This window comes from Ambystoma mexicanum, chromosome 1q (genome assembly GCF_040938575.1).
Source record: "Ambystoma mexicanum isolate Mex_15411 chromosome 1q, UKY_AmexF1_1, whole genome shotgun sequence".
In the NCBI taxonomy this organism is placed as follows: domain Eukaryota; kingdom Metazoa; phylum Chordata; class Amphibia; order Caudata; family Ambystomatidae; genus Ambystoma; species Ambystoma mexicanum.
In genome coordinates this window covers 1,399,131,681-1,399,150,609 of record NC_090922.1, presented here as the reverse complement: position 1 = coordinate 1,399,150,609, position 18,929 = coordinate 1,399,131,681, and the positions used below count along the sequence as shown (strand labels likewise).

The window sequence follows — 18,929 nt, the reverse complement described above, 5'->3', positions numbered from 1 at the left end:
ACAATTATAAGTGTGTGTTTTTGAGAAGCCCGGGTAGGAGAGTATAACCGGCAATTGTAAATAAGGTTTGTAAAAAAAAAATTGAATCCAGAAAGCCTGAAAGGAGAGTATACCAGGCTGTTGCAAATGTGTAAAGGTGATCCTGGTAGAGAAATTTACCAGACAAGGTCAGGAGGCTGTGCTGATTTAAAAGACTGAGAAGCCCAAACCCTGACAGGAGAACACATTAGATATATTAACTGCATAATAGCTAAAAGGCCAAACAGTTCCGTAAATCATCTGTGGGAGTAGGTGAAGAACAGCAAAGGGAAGTGGTGAGAAGGTGACATCAGGACTTTTCAGAAGCCAAATTATACAAGAGAAGAAGTAAGAAAGTCTGGGAAGGGGTGGATCCAACTACCCACTCGGATTAAACCCTATAAAGATCTTCTATTTATTAAAAATAGAATATCCTTTAGAATATAGTCATGTTGTTGTCCCCCAAGGGTGGGGGAACACCAAGGGGAATAAAACCAAATAAAACCATTCGTTAAAACCAAGACATTTGATGTATTGCACACAGAAAACATTTTTTGTCGATGCAAGGGAATGTCAAGAATTATTATTTGGTACCCAAAAAAGAAATGGTGAATCCAGGGGAAGGGAAGAACCCCTGGAACAAGGATATCTATTTTTGAGAGACTTCTTTTTGTGGAAGTAATATACATTTCCTTTCTTCTGAACATTTGCAAAACACTCAAGGCCAAAGACATTATCCTTTTCACTTAGTGTTAATTTGTTTAGAATGTGAGGGTCAAAATAGTACTTTGGACACAGGACGGTTCTGTTTTGGAGATTCTGACACCAATGGTTCCTTCTTTTTGAGCTTTAGGTAGGGAAACTACGCTACGTGCAAGGACAGCGAGGCAATTCCCCAACCCCTTTTATGTCCTATTAAAAAGTATGTAGCCAAAACCGTGTCTAGCATGTGTCTGAGTTTCATTCCGGACTCCTCACAGTAAGCATAAGAAGCTTTACACTACATACTGCACTGACTGACAAACATGGGCACTTGCCTCGTACTTGATGTTTTAGTGTACAGAGTGGTACAAAGTAAAGTCTCATTTCTAATTACCATTTCAATCATGGCTGGCAACTACAAGTGTGTTGCTGCCAGAGAGATGCAGACACACATTACATTTGTGAAACCCGTAAATCTGTTTGCAGGAATGGAGCTTTAAGCATACCTATAACTATTAGCAGGATTATAAGTCTTGCATTTCATGTTAGCCCTGCACACCCATTGATTTTCAAACTTACTGGGACTTACTTTAAGATTGTTAATTTCTCAAAGACATTACATGCAACTGTGTCATATGAGAAAATGGTGCCTGTTTAAAATGTAATTTCCAAGCACTGCTAGAAGTTCAATTTATTTTTCAATGTGCACACTTATATGTCTGTCCTGATCCTTACTGTATTACTCTGTAAGGTGGGTGTCATTACATTCAAACTCTTCCAGCAGCTGTGGAGATTAAAGGGAACGTTTTCTCCTGAGTTTTTTGTGTGAAAGGAATGTCCAGCACTGTGCTCCTTTGCTGTGTATTTTATTTTGCTAACATCACCTGATAAATTGATCTTTGAGACTTTGGAAATTAATGCAAAATATTGGAAATCTCATACTATTTTCAGTTAGTCTAATAAAAGGTATTACAATTTGGATTTTGTGTGATTAAAAAATGGTGTGTAGCATCAAAGGATTTCTGTTTATTTGGACTGTATCTACCAGGAGCTGAATAAAGGCTCAATGACTCACTGTATCATGTTTTAAGTTCCATGATCTTCACAGATGACTCAGGTGGCCATGAATAAGGTGGGTGTTGTAATGTAGCCGGGTGGACTGACTTCGTGTGCGCACTTTGGGGTTACTACCCATGGCACGTGAGCATCATTTCAAATTAATGCACTAGGTAATGGCGTCTGAAGTCAACCTCGGAGTGGTGGCCGTACGCTGTGAGACGAGCCTAACTAAAGATACATTGCAAGGTGTCACTTCACAGAGTTTCTTTTTTTTGAGTTCACAACATGTGTTGTGAGGAGACAGCACCCCGGCCAAGGAGAAGGACCTACTCCAAGTGTTAACATAAACACTAACGGGGACTACATCTTGCATGATGTGAGCAGTGTGTGGTGGTGACGAGTACCCATTTAAAAAAGCAGCAAGAGAAACCAGAGTTACACCACAGAGGATTTAATTTTGAAGAAGAGACGAGCGTCAGAGAAGAAAACAACAGCACAACGTCAAAGACCGGCAATTTGACAGTGGCACCTGCTGGGATAGTGAGATTGTACAGTACACAATCCTTATTTATTTATGTTTCAAAAATTCTTTTTTCACACAAAAATGTATATCGTTTTCTGTCTTCCCTCTGTTCCCCCTCCCTTTCATCGTGGCGCCTTGAAATGCTTGTGTATAGGCACGTTATAATTGCCATATCATATCATATCATACCTTCAGTCCACAACAAAGCGCAAACTTGAATCCCGACTCCCCTCAACATCCCAGCACTGCGCCTCCCAAGACGCACCCACACTACATGCTCCCAATGGTCCAGCAGGCGCAGGACCCTCACTGCACACCCTGCAAAGCACCACAGCCCAGTGCCGGCATCGCCCCCCACATGCTGACCACCGCCACACTTAAACCAGGCTCACCTCATTCACAAACTTCCCCAAATTCCCAAAAATCCGACAGCCCTCAGCAGAACTCCCAAAAATCAATCCAAACATCGCAACAGCCCACACAGGAGGCATTGAACAAACCACGTTGGACAAATATCCTCCACTTCGCCTCGTACAAAATCCCCCACTCCAAAATCAAGAACTGTCACCACTCAACTACCAGTCCAAATAAGGAATGAAAGTCTTGGCACAAGAACCACCAGAGATATCCGATACCAGTTCCCAGTGCCCACGGTAAGGAGAAATGATAATCTAAATGTAAAATCTAGACCCAGCCACAAAATTGCAATATACCGAGGAATGCAAGAAACCTGACAGCCATATCCCCAGGCGCCCTTTTCCTCAGACCATCTCTCCTCCAAACACAAACAATAAAGAGACCGCCAGCACCAACATCACTGGCATACACCAAAGGTTAAACACCAAAGCACCTAACCCTAAGGGACCACCCCAGAACCTCAACAGTGCTCCACTCTAAACAGAGCCCTCATCAGTGCCAGGTCCCTGTCTGCACATGCATTGGACATTAATGACCTAATCACAACCTTGAAGCTAGACCTATTGGCTATCACCGAAACCTGGCTCCACCAAGCTTCTGGGCCTGCGTAGTTCTTAACACTTCCAGAGGGTTTCACTATCCTCAGATGTGTTAGAACAGACTCTCGAGGGGGGGAGGAGTAGCACTCATCCACAGGGACTCCCCACAGATATGACTTTCTAACTCCTCAGCAGAAGGCCACTGTCACCGCACCCACTGACTACATTACCATTCACATCCTATACCGCCAGCCTCTTCTTCCGCATTCAAAGAAAACCTCACCCACACCATTGGGAAAAACTGACAACAAGAGTGCTGATAGTAGAAGACCTCAACCTAGACCTCCATGACCCATCAGACCACACAGTGACAAGTGTTGCTAACACCCTCTCAGACCTATGCTTCATACACTGTGTCACATCTCCCACACACATCAAAGGTAGAACCCTGGACTGGATAGCAGACATGAACAGCCAGATCACCATCACCTCCAACAATCCCTGCCCGTGGTCAGACCATCACATCCTTGCATTCTCCTTCTTCGAAGCTCCACCCACCCCACCAACACTACCACCCACATGGTCCTGAAGCTCAAAATAAATTCCAAATAATTGAACTCCCCCCTCCTCGAGCCCCTGACTCTGGAAAACCCAGCCTCAAACAACACTCACAACCTAGCCGAGATCTACACAAGCACCTTAACCAAAGTCATAGGGCCTCATTACACGGTAGGCGGTGAACCATGGTTGCCGCCGGTACCATACCGGTACCACCATGGAGGAAAGGGGAATTACCACCCCATTACAAGGTTGGCGGGGCGGTAATTCCCCCTTTCTCCATGGCCCTTCCCCATTCCCATTTTTGCCCCATAGAGCATAATGGGAATTTGGAAGGAGCTAATTACGGTACCGCAAATTGTGGTACCATAATTAGCACCAAGGTCCCTTTGCGGGTCCCAACTTTAACGGCTGGTCTACACCAAAGGGACCTCGTAGTAGGGTGGTAACGGTTTACCGTTACCGGTGCCCTTAGCGGTACCAGTAAACCCTTACCACCTACCGTGTAATGAGGCCCATAGAATCAGTAGCCCCACTTCTTTCCAGAAAAACAAAACCCACAGACCTCCGCAACCCTTGGTTCACCTCTGATCCCCAAGAACATTGTTTCCAAAAAAGACAAGCCAAAGCTATCTGGAGAAAAAACCCACAGAACACTGCAAATTGGCCTTAAGAAGGACTGCAAAAGCATATAAGCAAGCCATCACAGCAGCTAAAACATCAATCTAAAATACGAGAATAGCCAAAGTAAACCCATACTCTCAAGAACTATTTAGAATACTTAGAGAACTTGAGAACCCAGCATCACAACCCTCACTGATCAATAAAGACGAAATATGGTGCACCACATACAGAATTCTATCCGCTCTAAAATCTGCCTATTTCAGAAAAATGTCAAAGACAAACGAATCAAGACCAACCCCATCAATGCCCTTACCACAACTACGTCACACACTGCACACACTGCACCACCTTACTCTTTAGAGAAGTCATTGACCAGGTGTTAGGTATTAGTGCATTGCAATGGGTGAGGACTACACAAGACTTATCTGCTTGGTATTAGGTTACCCACCTTTTAATATAGGCCTGCACTACACAAATTGGTAGTGTGACTGAGTAGTCAGACTTATCTGAACAAGGGTAATGTGAGCTGTAGAGCCAAAGACAGTGGACAAAGTCAACAGTTCTGATGCACTTCTTCTTCAATAAAGTCTTGACAAAGTTAGTAATTTCAGAAGAAATCACAGTAACTCAAGTTAGCTACTTTGCAGCAGCCAGTGCAGGTGAGTTTAGATCAACTCCAAAAAGTACTTCCCAAGATAGGAAGCACAACCTATGGCTAAAAGGTGAACACCGCAAGCCCCACAGTACCTGTGATTCAAAGAAACATTTTCCAGCTGGATTCCTCCATGCTACAGCTTGACAGACCCTTGTTCCTGGACCTTGGTCGTGGTGATTAAAATGAGGATGTCTGGTGGGCTCCTGTGGCAGTATTCAGGAGAGGGACTACTCAGCAATGGATGTCCTTTGTTTCAGCTGCCCCTCAGTGTTTTGCCGCATTTTCCGTGGTGGCTAATGAAGAATGAAAACTCTTGTTGGAAGAAGCTTGACTCTGGTGAGGGGAATCTGGATCAAGATTTCCTGCTTCTGTTGGGTCTTCTGGGTGCCCAAAAAGACATGGATGGATTCAGACTTCACAAGATGATGCACTTGTCAATGGTCACAGGACACCTGGCATAGGGCTTGTGAAGCTTTGGTGAGGTACAGCAAGTCGAGGGATGCACCAAATGGAAGCTTGTCTTGAGCCTAGTTGGTTCCACCAGCCCAAGTTAGGATGTCATCCTATATGGGCCTTCCCAGTTGATGTGAAAACGGGGTCAGCACAGCTGCAGGGCTTCAACTGGCACTTTGCGGTACAGGAGGGTGCTGCTGGCATCGCGTCATGTCTTCTTCTTTGGATGTTCCTCTCCATTGGTCGACACTGCCTCTATTCCCAAAAACCTTTCTTTTTATGTGATTTCCCATTCAGTTATGCCTATGCTGTCAATCACAGCAGGGTGGTTGCCCTCTCAGGACAGCCAGCCAGCCGTTCAGGACTGGTTTAACTCAGGCATACTTAGAGGCAAAGAACAGGGAAGGTTTGGGACCCTCCCTCACTTCCAGCCTTTCCAGACACGCTGGAGCCTGGGTGGGCTTCAGGGCTGAAGCCTGCCAAAGGCAAAACACACAAAGGACTCAAACCTCCTTCAACTAACAGAGTAAAAGCCCAAAGAAACTAACAAACAGAAAATGGCAAAAAAAAAGACTGGGGCAATTTTGTGAAAATGGACACTTATGGGTGCTATATTGCAGCTGAGGGGTCAGCCTGTGGTAAAAATGCAAATCGGTAGTAAAATTAAACCACAGCCTCCAGCCATTGAAAGTATGTTAATGCCATCACCTCAGATCCGCAGCCAATTTCTCTAAAGAAGCCTTGCTATGGATTGCCTCCTGCCTGGAAGGCAGATCCATGAGAGTCTTCACAGACACTGACAGCGCCTCACCCATACTCATCCTTATGGTGTCCCCCAAGGCTCCTGTGTATCCTCATCATACAACATTTTCACCATACCCTTATTTGATCTCTTGGATGGACTTGACACATCCTACACAAACTAAGCCGACGACACCCAAATACTGCATCCCCTGACAGGCTCTTATGACACAGAATCACTTATGCTCAACAGAGTTTACTCTCCAATACAGTTGTGGATGTCAACTACTACTAACTCAGCCCGCAATTCACATCATTCCTGTTAGACGGAATACAGATCCCTGTCTCAGGCACAGTAAAAACCTTAGGTGTATATCTGGATGCCTCCCTACCCCTCAACAAACAAGTCAGTTCAACTTACACAGCCAAACTAATCAATGCAGCAAGACACTTCCTTGCCAAAGAAAGCTGCATGTCCATTGCCAGAGCAATTATTGGGGTGAGACTGGATTACTGCAATGTCCACTTTGCAGGTACTTCCGAAAGGAACCCAAACAATCTACAAATAATACAGAATAATGCCCTCAGAGCAGCACTAAATATCCCTAAAAAGGACCACATCACAGCCGCCAGAAAAAAAGCCCATTGGCTCCCGATCAGGGAAAGGATGACCTTCAAGGCTCTCTCGATCACCCACAAATGCCTGAGTAAGATGTCCCCACAATACCTGTCCTAGAAAATCAAAAGAGCTAAATCCAACAGGCAAGCAAGATCCATACATGCCCACAAACTAGCCATTCCAAGAATAAAAAGAGCCCAAGGTTATGGGAATTAGCTTTCAAACAGGAGCAGCAAACCACTGGAACTCCATTCCAGCAGATCTAAGAGCGGAAAACTCTTACTGAGTCTTCTGAAAAGCACTGAAAACTTGGCTCTTTGCCTAATCTATCAAGCCACTTCTTTTCCCCTTGATTTTGGATTTGTTTACTGTCATGACTCAAGCCTGTGTATGAATGTAACTGGTCTGCAACAGCACCCTGGTGCCTCAGGATTTAGGAACTATACAAATTAAATAAATAAATAGGACATGAGTATTGCTTTTTCAAATAAAGTGTCTGAGAGGTTCCAAAAAGTATTTTCTTCTCATATATGGAAGTTTAGAGGATTGTGTCATTAAAATAAATTAGCAGTGGGTTCAAAACCATGTGTACACAAAATAAGACCTAAACGATTAGGAATCAGGGGAAACATAAGAACAAAGTTGAAATCTGTTACAGCCTGGGCAAATAAAGAAAACCTCGTTGATCTGAGATAGACAGGTTTCACCAAAGGGGTTGGCAATGAACTTAATCTTTTCTTGTTGAATGTCCTAAAACTCAGAGCCATCCAAACCAAATCCAATTTATGTTTGGCATTCGTTGATCTACAACAGGCATTTGACAGTGTAAACAGAACGAAATTGTGGGATAAACTTTGATCCTTGAATTGCCCAACAGACCTGCTTCGGGCCATTCGAGCTTTTCACAACAACACTTCAATACGCATTAGACTACACAATCAAGGCACTCTCCCAAGAGCTATTAAGACCGACAGAGAAGTAAAGCAGGTGTGACCTCTAGCATCTGTATTATTTAATATGAATCTGTCGGACTTGCATGTGACTCTAAATCAGGCCAAAGCTTTTCCCCCAAAGATCAATGGATGCTCCATCTCTTGGCTAATTTACACAGACAATCTGGTCCATGCCGACCAAACCCAAATTCCGCTGCAGCAAAAATGTAATAAATTGCAAACGTATATGTCCGCCAATGATCTAACAATACACATTAAAATAATCTAAAATCTTATGTCGACGCTGTAACAGTTGGAAAAGTAAAATTCCCTTTTGATGAAAAGTGGGACGAGAACACCTTGAACAAGTAAATTCTATCTTCTACCTGAAAATTCGATACAACAAGAGCATTAGTGAACTACCTCGGGTGCTAGAACTGAAATCTAAATTCTAAATGCTAGCTGTACAGGGCGTGATTCTACACAACAGATATGGCAAATTCACAAGTGTGCCCTTGATCACATTTTACAACCAGAAAGTAGTCCACACTCTAACAAATGGAGGCAAGGCTGGGTTGAATCTATCGCGGAAACTCTGGAGTTCTCTAGAGGGGCAATTTTGGAAGAAGATCCTACACCTACCAAGAAGTATCCCAGAAGTGGCTATTAGATACAAGTTAGGACTACAGTCATTACACTCAGATCTTCTTTGGAAAGCGTTGTCACTATTAAGGAAAATCTACATGGCAGACATGGCCCGCCCATATAAAATATTAACTCCACCGCTGCAAGAGAAACAATCATGGGCCCTGACTAAGTGTCATGAATGACACATGCACGGCTCATCTGCAGGCCCTGTACATGTCTTTAGAGACCCTGATAAAAAACCAATGTGCTATTAAATGGAAACTGAGGACATAATACTGGATAGAAACTCAGCATCTAAGAACACAATATAAACTGATTCTGGATCTCTCATATGAATCTTGAGACTTGAAAACAACTCTTAAATATTTGATGTTTCCCAGTGTGTATCATTGTAACCAGTTCCTGCGCTTAAGACTAAATATGTATCCTACGAAAGAACTGCAGTTTTCTCAGAAACAAGGGGGTGGGAAGATAACGAATGCCGCTTTTGCAACCCTAACTCACAGAGTCACGATAACATCTTACCCTCCTCTACTTTGGAGAGAATACTATATCTGTGCAGGCATACATTTTCTGGACAAATTGTTAAACCTAAACCAAGAATCTGAATGTGACATAGTTATCAAATCTTGACAATTATATTGTTCTTATACTCACACGAAATGTCTTTAGATGTGGCAAGGTAAGCCAATGAGGGAGATCAGCGATTCGATGTTTTAAAAAAAAGAAAACACCCTGTGCAAATCAGGGATACTTGAACCCATAGAGAGCAGTGACTGGCTGTCTCCCATCATAGGGATTCAATGGCAACAGCCATTAGGAATCAGACAGAAATTAAGAATAGAGTGCAAACATTTTTTTAAAACTCTGTGCAAAGCATTGAAACTTGCACTAATGTAGAGCATTCACTGGCTATCTCCTATCATAGTGACTCAACTGCCAGATGGTCGGATATGGTTGTGTGTGGATCTACGGGGTCTTAATAGAAATATATTGGTGGATAGATACCCTTACCAAAAGTTAACAAGTTGCTAATGACTATGGGAGAGGTGGGATGATTCACTACACTAGATTTGTCCTCTTCATACCATCAGGGTGAACTGCACCTGGAGTCACTGCCATTGGCATCACACCGCTAGAGGCCTTCCAAATCGCTGCATGCCATTCAGATTTGCATGGGCATCTGCTATGGTCCAGCTGGTGACGGAGAATCTGGGTGTGAAATGCTTCCAAGATAACATTTTGATTGGTGCTGATAATGAGAAAGAATGTGATGGTCAAGTTAACCAAGAACTCAAAATTCTGAAAGGCATAGGGCTGAAACTGAAGAAAGATAAGTGCCTGATAAAAGTATGACAGGTGTCATATATGAGCCCTTTATTAAATGGCAAAGGCATTCTGACAAGAATCAGTGGAATCAGTTATCATGTCCGAGGCACCTAAGTGAACGGATCAACTGAGGTAATTCCTTGGGTTAATAGGGTGTTACACTAAGTTTATCAGTGAATTTACAGCCAAGATGTCTAAGCAACACGATTTACTAAGACAAGGAGTACAGTTCAACTGTGATGAGGAGTCGGACAGTATATTTTTTGCTCTCAAGGATGATATAGCGAAGGCACTCACTCTAAACAGATCTGACTCCAAAGCCAAGACTATTTTAATGGTAGTCATTTGTGCACAAGAGGAAGGTGCTGTGATTAGTCAAGTACTGTGCAGCGAGAAAGTCCTGATTGGGTTTGCATCCCGGGCTAAGTAGCAGACTGAAGCAAACTATTCCACAATAGAAAGAGAGGCATTGGGATGCAACTCAGCATCAACATACTTTAGAACGTGTATTCGGGGCATTCGATACCTCATTAAGAGTGACTGCAAACCTTTGCAGCACCTGTTTACTACAAGACGGAATGGTCTAACAACTCCTCATATTGCCAGGTGGCTAGTGGCCATTGAAGAATACATTTTAATGTTTGAATATGTTCCTGGAAGACTAAATTGTGCTGCTGATTGAATATTAATTTCAACAAACAAGGATGCTAAAATTAGATTGGAGGCCAGGGAACCATGCATAGCCAAAGTAAGCCAGACTGTGTCCAATATAGAACATACATGGAAGTGGGTAAAAGTGGCAAGGTACAACAAGGAACTGCCAAAAGTGATGAAATGCATTAGTGAAAGGTTGCCAGGAGAGATAGTGAGAATCTCTCCATTTTATAAAGTCATAGATGAATTGTGTAGAAATGAGTTTGGATCATCACATGGGGATTATCACATGAGGGGCAGCTGGTACACCCCAAAGTTTAAGGATCAGAATTGTATGATAAGGACATTTGAGAAGGAGTCTGGCATTAACAAGGTTAAGAGCTACTTTCTTGTTGCCAGGAATGGACAGGGTGGTGGAAGAGAGTATAAGGGAATGTGTGACATGCAATATGAGTGATAAGGTTCTCAATACATGTGTCCAAGACACATAACTTGTGGAGGTACCCGATATAGGAATGGGAAAATATTGCCATTGATTGTATGGGGCTGATAGAGACCCATGAGAGATTATGCATGTTTGCCATCGTGATGTTGGATTATGCTTCTATATTATTTAAATAGGCTTGTCAGTGATATTACAATGCAGAGCATGATTTGCTTCATGGAATAAGTATTCTCCAGCGAAGGGTATTCATGAACAATAATATCAGGCAATGGCATGAAACTAGTGTTGAGGCAAGTGCAGTCACATTTTAAAGAGTGGGTCATAATAAATTCTAGAACAGACTTGTACAACCATCAGGCAAATTGACTGATGGAATGAGTAAACAGTGTATTAAAAAAAGAGTATACTATGCAAGTGGGTTGGACTGAAAGAAAGTGTTGAGAGAAAAGATGATTACATACAGACACACAACAAGAGCGGTGTCACCGTTTGTCAGAATGGGAGTAAGAGTGCCTCCATCTGATTTGTACCTTCATTGGATTCACAGAGAGTTAAAGGATGAATTGAATCTAAAGGTGGTGAGAGAAAATGAGGGAAGGGATAAAGTGTGTCTATGAACTGATTGTGAAATAACTGTGGGGTACGTTGTGTTTGTGTAGAAAACATGCAAGCTACTGAAGGTGTGTTCTGTGTTTTTCAGATTGATCGCTGCTTTTAAAGTTGGACAAAAACATGTTGTGACGGAGGTTGAAAGAAGATGGAGTAAAGACAGAGCTTCAATAATGAAGGTGGCAAGAAGATGTGGTGGTTTCTGTAAAAGTTGGGGGGTGCCTAGAAATGATGGTGGGGTACATACCGAAACAGAAAGATGGTGATGTGCACAATAGGGAGAGAGCACAGGCCGATACATGCATTCTGGATGAAGGATGACAGAGGAAAATGAGTCTGTTCATTCTAGAGCGGGAGGAGCTAGATTGCTAAGGTATCAAATGCAAGAGATGATGCATATCCAGGTTAACATCTCGCAGAAAACCTGTCATGACAATGATAGAGAGGAAGCGGAAGCAGGGGAACGTGGGGGCGAGGAAGAAGGGAACATGGGATGCATCTGTTGTAAACCTTCACATTTGAGGGAATATGTTATTCATTAAGCCTTATCTTAAATTACTGGACTATTATGCTCATATTAGGACTGTCAGTTATATAAGTTGAACTATTTTACTCTATTCATTAATGTTTATGGTTTTATTTTCTATAATTTCATATAATGTAATTTAATGTAACGCATCAAGTGGATACTTTGTGCAGGGCACAAGTGATGGCGTTCTGTGTGGCGCATCATTTCAAATTAATACGCTCGGTCAGGGCGTCTGGAGTGGACTTGGGTGCATTCAGGGCAAACGTTGTGAGCCGAGTCTGAATAAAGATACATTGCAAGGTTTAATGCAATAGGTTATATCATTTTTTTAAGTAATTCATTTCGGCGACATCACACCATAAAAGATCACATAAAACAAGCACAAAAGTAACTATTTTAAGAAAAATACAAAATATCATACGTTGTTTAAAAACTTTAGGGCAAACAAAACCGTTTCCTAAAACAATAAATAAAAAAATAAAAACTATGATAGCTTTAATCTCTACTAATCTCTACTAATAAAGTACCGCATTTCAATGATTTAAGCACAACAGAAGAAGATTTTACATCTAGGCGCAACCAGATTGGTATCAGCAAATGAGTTCTTTCCCTTGCATAGGCAGGACAAAAACAGAAGAAATGCAAACGGCAAAATGCTGTGTCTATATTTCGAAAAAGTGTTCTTCTCTTTCGCATTCAAATGGAAGTCCAAATGCTGCTCAAAGCCCCAGATCTTTTTAATCGTCAGATATTTAGCCGTCCGGTTACTCATGAGGCAAAAGTCAGTCATCCTACCCCATACCCAAGGGTTAAAGGAAGACTTGACACAGCTTTTATAAGCAAAGCCCAGTTTTGTGGGATTTGACCCTAGGCCAGCAATTCCAACATTATTAAGCATAGTTTGCACATGGATGAAACATGGCAACGATCCACCTCCAGTCGAGGAAAGCAACTCTTCCAGTCCTTCCCTATGCGGTGCAAGAGGCTCTGAGTTCCACATTCTCAGCCAGTACAGCACGGATGCAAGCTTCATGACCTTCCTTTTCTCTTCCCCTTTCACCCTCCCCCTCTTCTGCTAATTTCCCATTCTGCCTCTTGCTCACTGCATGGTTCCTCAGATTCTTACAGGGCGCCAGACACCTCTCATCCAGTATTCCCCTACACTTGTTCTCCCCTCATCCCCTCATCCCTCACTCAACCTGCACTCGCCCTTCCACCACTCCTCTGCCGCACTAACCTGGCCGGGCCTGCACCCTTGAGCCCTTCCAGCCCCTTACCTCTCACTTAGCTTGTGGACCTTCCTTCCCCTGCACTCTCTGCTTTCCCCTGGCTCTGTCCACCTAGCCTCCCTGAATGTCGCAAGGTATTGTAGGATCACCTTTGTTTTGGTCCTCCCTGTCCTCCCTCTCTTGTCCTGTTGCATCTCGAAACACAGTGGGCCTCATTACGACCCTGGCGGAGTGGGTTTACGCCAGCGTTATTCGCGTTATTCGCGGCGGACCCGTCCGCCCTACTACGAGTTTCCGTAGCGCCATGGAGCGTTTTCCGCCTGGTTTTTCCGGGCGGAGAAATCCATGGCGCTACGGGACCTTGTCGTTAATTACGCCACCGTATTTTGAGGTGGCGTAATTAACGCCTTCCCCACTCCCATTATACCCTATGGGGCAAAAATGGGAATGGGGAAGGGTAAAATGGGGAATGGGGATTTACCGCCCCGCCAAGGTCGGAATGGGGCGGAAAATCCGCCAACCCCCATGGCGCTATCGGCAGCTTTCCGCCGTGCTCCATGGTGCATTTTGCACCGCGATTTCCGCCAGGGTCGTAATGAGGGCCAGTGTCTATAGGCGCATTATAAATAACCTATAAATAAATAAATACGCATCAGAATCGTGGCAGGGCAGCGAGCACATGTACAAGGCACTTGTCTGACTGCTGAACTGTCGGCGATCATTAGCTATCAAGATCTCTGTTCATCCCCTAGCCTTGCGGTGAGAGGTGACGTCACCCTGCGTCCAGAGGGACATGGCGATCTCTGGATCTTCTTCAGAAGCTCGGATTTGACAAAGTGATCACTTTGCCGACCAGAATATGGAAGAAGAGAACCCTCAAGAAGCTTTATACGTGAGAGTGTCACAGGTCATTCAGTGCGCGTACAGCGTGGAGTGCCGTCATTCCCTGCATGGAACCGGTACCAGGGAGAAAGGGACATTTCTGTGAAACATGGGTCAGTCAGGTGCTGTGTAACCATTAGGGAATGGGTCTGCAATGTTTTTCTATTTCTTGCACATGTTTTCTTCTGACAAGTGGACATCTCCAGTATTCACAGTGTTATTGTTGCTGCGCTGCTGTTTACATGTGAAAAGGTGTTGCAGCGCTACCAAAGGTTAGTTCTTATTTTTGGCTATGAGGTGGCGCTGCAAGTGCTTCCTATAAAGCCAAATCTATTGTCATTAAAATAAGAGCTTTAACATGAGAGGTTGAAACATGGGGCTTTGGATGCAGGTTTGTTGTAATGTTTTTCAATGCAGGTTGATATGAGGATGGATGCATGGTAGTTTGACTAAGTGTCCGACCCATCAAACGCCCATTGCTAATTGAAATGGATGTGGTTTGCCGCCCTTCCCACCTGTCTCCACCAACGACATGCCTCGTTTTGCACTCCTTAGCTGAATTTCTACTGTGTGGTAGATTTGTCAGCTATTTTTACTTCCAAAATGGTTGCCGCCATGTTTGAATGTTATTAAAAAGTTGTTTCAGTTGATTGACAGGACACTGGGCAAATTTAAAGCAGAAAATAAACAACAGCACAAACTTTTAACACTGCATTTCCCTTTACTTTCTTGGCGGTGACGAACGCTGAGGGACAGAAATAGTTGGAACAGCCCTTGACATTCTTCCTGGGCTCTGAGGGTGCTTGTTCATACAGGCAGATGGAGACTGATAGACACGTATCTTCACCAGCCCTAAGCTACACTTATTTTCTCTCCTGCTGCTATTGGCTACTTGAGTCCCCTCTCGCAGCGTGTCGCTGTTGCAGGAAAATTAGGTTTTCAGAGGCTGGCCTCGGCTTTATCAGACAGAAGTAGCAGCACGCCGAGTGCAACTCCATAGTAATGATTTATGAAAGTATCTTTAGATCGCAGAGCCAGATTCCTATTCCAATAAAAGTCTCAAATACTCGGCAGTGCAAGCATACTCCTATAGCAATGAAATCATCTAACTATATGGCAGTAGTGGCCTCTCTAGAAATCAATATTGGTGGGGTGGCCGGGAGGGGATGGACCAGGGAACACAAATAAAACAGGGGGTGGCGGGGAAGGTGTGGCGCATCAAATAAGGGTCAACAGGCCAAAATAGTTAAAGTAAACATATATATTAACTAAATATATACGTTAGCAAGCTGGTTAAACTAGCTTTGGCAATGCCAACAGTTTGGGCTTTTGTGTAGGCATGGGAAATACATTTGCCAGGCTATCGTACTGGTTTGTAATAAGGTATAATATAAAAAAATGCTTAAAAGCCTGGTGTAAGTAAGGCGTTTATGCATTTAATTTACATCACACCTCATTTTCAAGTATGTGCATGGCGGAGAGGAGGTGCGGGTCACAATTGGGCACGTGCAGCAACACCTTGTCCTTCCCTTGACACACGTAGTTTATTAAAACTGCCCCACCCTAGGTGCTCATTACCATCGCAGTGACTACCATATTGTAATTCAGGTGTGTATTTTGGTGCATCGGTTGAACAGGAGTTTTGCTTAAGAGGGAAAAGCATCAGCAACCATTTTTTGGCGAGTTCACAGACAGTTTTGAAAAAAATTTGCTAAAACACTGCTGGTAAACTACACAGCGGTATAAAGTTGAACGATGCAAACAGCCAATCTATATACAACTTAAACAAGTACTTTGTCTTCTTCCATAGGCTCACAGTCTATCAGCAGAGAAGGCCCAACCATTATTTGGCATGGCGCCTTAAAGGTTCACATGTCTAAGTCCTCAGAAATAGCCAACAGCTTGTGCCCTAACAGACTAAAACTAATTTCGGCATGCTGCACTGTATTTGGGACATGCCCGGTCTAGGCAAGAACGGTGTGCCTTTCACATTAATTAAAACCTTAGTAATCTTAGCCATGAAATAGTGGAAAAGCCAATAGTTTTGAATTTTGCAGTTGTTCATGGCATTTTATTTTTATAGATGTGAATTTGTGAAGGGCCCATAAAGATTGGGTTCATCTCAAAAACTTGCAAAGTGAGCGGCCCACCATCACATTTTTTTTTTATGAGCTCTAAGCCTACTAACATTTGAAAATGGAAGGTGAGTTATGAGGCCCTCAGTTTACACATCCAGCTACAAAGGATCATACACAGCTTTCAATCTCTGTACCATCCGTCATGGCCTCATCAATACTGTTATACCACTCCTTCAAGTTCCAATCACCCAGGGACGTAAAACAATGTCCAGGAGAATGGTATAACCCCAGATAATCCATTTACTCCATCACAAAGAAATAGGACTGTATCACTCCAAAACACAATACATGCCTGCATGATACATGAGAGCAACATGTACTGTTTGATAATTATTGTTTGGAGCAAGATGAACATATCAACGCTGTACCAAGATCCTGCACTAGTTTAGCAGCCATCCCCATGCAAAAAGGGCATCCACAACCATTTCAAACAAGCACTGGAAATGCCTGGGCATCTATTATCAGTGTATGTTAAAGGCCTAATACTTATACACAAGCCCAAACTGTTGGCTTTGCCAATTCTTGTTTTTAGACATGGTTGCGTACTAGGATCTGAACAGGAGCACCTGGAATTGTTGAAATGGGCTGCAAAGCCTATGACGTCCTCAAAGTCTTTTATTTTTGCAGTTTAGGGTAAATTTGTGGGTACTGCATGATTCCATGTACTCTGCTTTATTTGACTTCATGGATCGGCAGCAGCAAGTAGCACCAGAGTCCTTCAAGGTTCCATTTCATTTTGTCTTTCAAATCTCTGCTGGGTGGCAGGCTGGTCTGGGGCAAGGGATTTAAGAGCCTTGTCAAACGATGGTTGTTGAATCTTTTAAACTGATGTGAATTATCTTTAAATATGTCTGCATGATATTTAGTAACTTGACTATTTTCAGGCTTGTAGCTGTGACACAACCTGCCCATTTAGTGCAATATAGAACATCCTAAAGTTGTATGTTGTGGAGATTGAGTGTGATTGGCCAGTGTGGTGATTTACACGTTAGTAATAACCAGTTGAGGATTTCCAGGTTAAGCTGCTCGTAAGCAACATGGACTGATAGTGCATTATTATTGCTATGTTGGTTTAACGTGAGAAGTGATTTTTTTTTTGGAAGGGGAGAAGTGTATGTGCACGTTTGTCATGTGCATGTCGTATGGCTGACATTTGTGTGTTTTTTTTTCAGGCAGAGGATAGTTTGAATTTTAAAGCAGATGACACCCAAGGTCTGTCTGTCATTGGGGTTTGCAACATACAGCCCATTCTGGGTGCACGTTGTCATGTTGATTTGTTTTGGGGATGGATGGTGTGGGTAGGACGCCTCCAACATGTCAGTCTTGTGAAACTTCTACTGTTGTGGTTTGGGGCGCCTGCTGCACGCCAGTGTTTGCGATAGGAATAGAGAGGTGTCAACTGATATGTGGAGTTATTTTGGAGTTGTGGTTCGCACTTGTGGAATTGTAGAGTGTCAAACTCATTGTTGGAATTTAGAAGGTTTTGTGCATGTTTCACTGATTCTGGGTTTCTGTTTAGTAATACGGTTACGAGTACACCTCAGCTCATGTTGTTTGTGTAGAGTTAATGGTTGAGTTGTCTTGGTGCAGACCAAGGGCTCAATTGGTTATCTTGTGGATGTTATCACTTGATAAATGCCTGATGTGAATGTTGGCTTGTGCCCAGTCTAAAAGTAGAAAAGTGTTTTTGTTTTTGACCAACCTTCTCAGCATCATTAGTGATGTATAATACAAGTCTGTTTGCTGAGACCCCATCTAGTGTTTGGTTAACGTGGAAATGTTATTTTCAAGTGATTCATTGATTCTAGAAGTGGCAATGTTATCACTGTAGAGCCCATTGGTGGTCTTTGATTTGCCTGGCCAGCACAATAGGAACTGGTGGTAGAGAGGTTTTATTAAAGTTGGGAATCAGTTGTTTGCATGGTTGCCACCTGCTGTGTGTGTGTATGTGTGTATGTGTGTTGAAGCGTGGGTGATGGTATGATGTGTCATTGTGTGTAGCCAGGGCATGCCCGTCTGTTCTGATTCCTGTGTGTGATGACATTTTGCTTGAGATGGATGCTCTTGGTTGTTAGTTAGTGTTTGTTTTGTGCAGTAGGTTTAGCACCAGTCCAAGTAGGGGCATGCAGTGCTCAAGTGTGGCAGGCTTGAGATCCACTGGTGGCAGTGGTGGGTATAAGGTGATTTGTTCATTTTTTTTACGGTTGCGAGTGTAGTTCGGAGGCGCTTTCCCGCTGTTGATGGTTAGGTAAGCCTGGTTTGTGTCACCTCATCCCTTGGTTCTACAGGCGGATGTGTTTGTGTATGTGAATGCCCCTACAATGGGTGTGTGTGTGTCACCTCGTTCATGCGTCCATTCATAAAGGGAGCACTGAGAAACAAAAAGGCGGAAAAGGCACTACTGGGTTTAAGGCATTGGTTCTATGTTCAGGGGAATAAACTGGGTAAGATGCTAGTGGGAGCCCAGCGCGAACGGCAGGCCTCCCAAGTGATAAAAGAAGAGGAAAATGAAGCAGGGTTGAGAGTCACCCAAAAAGCAGATATCCAGAAAGCATTTGTCTCCTTCTAGACAACGTTGTATGCATCGGGATCCCATGCCCCCGATACACAATAGAAATACTCGGAC

At 43.3% G+C, this 18,929-nt stretch overlaps 1 long non-coding RNA gene across 1 annotated transcript in view; it reads left to right on the top strand.

Moving 5' to 3' along the window:
* LOC138548255 (uncharacterized) overlaps positions 1-12,360 on the top strand; it is a 51,274-nt gene extending 38,914 nt beyond the window's left edge. Inside the window, exon 2 of the long non-coding RNA XR_011292070.1 lies at positions 11,617-12,360. This is a non-coding gene — a long non-coding RNA (uncharacterized lncRNA). The remainder of the gene's footprint in view (positions 1-11,616) is intronic.
* The last annotated feature ends 6,569 nt before the right edge of the window (positions 12,361-18,929 follow it).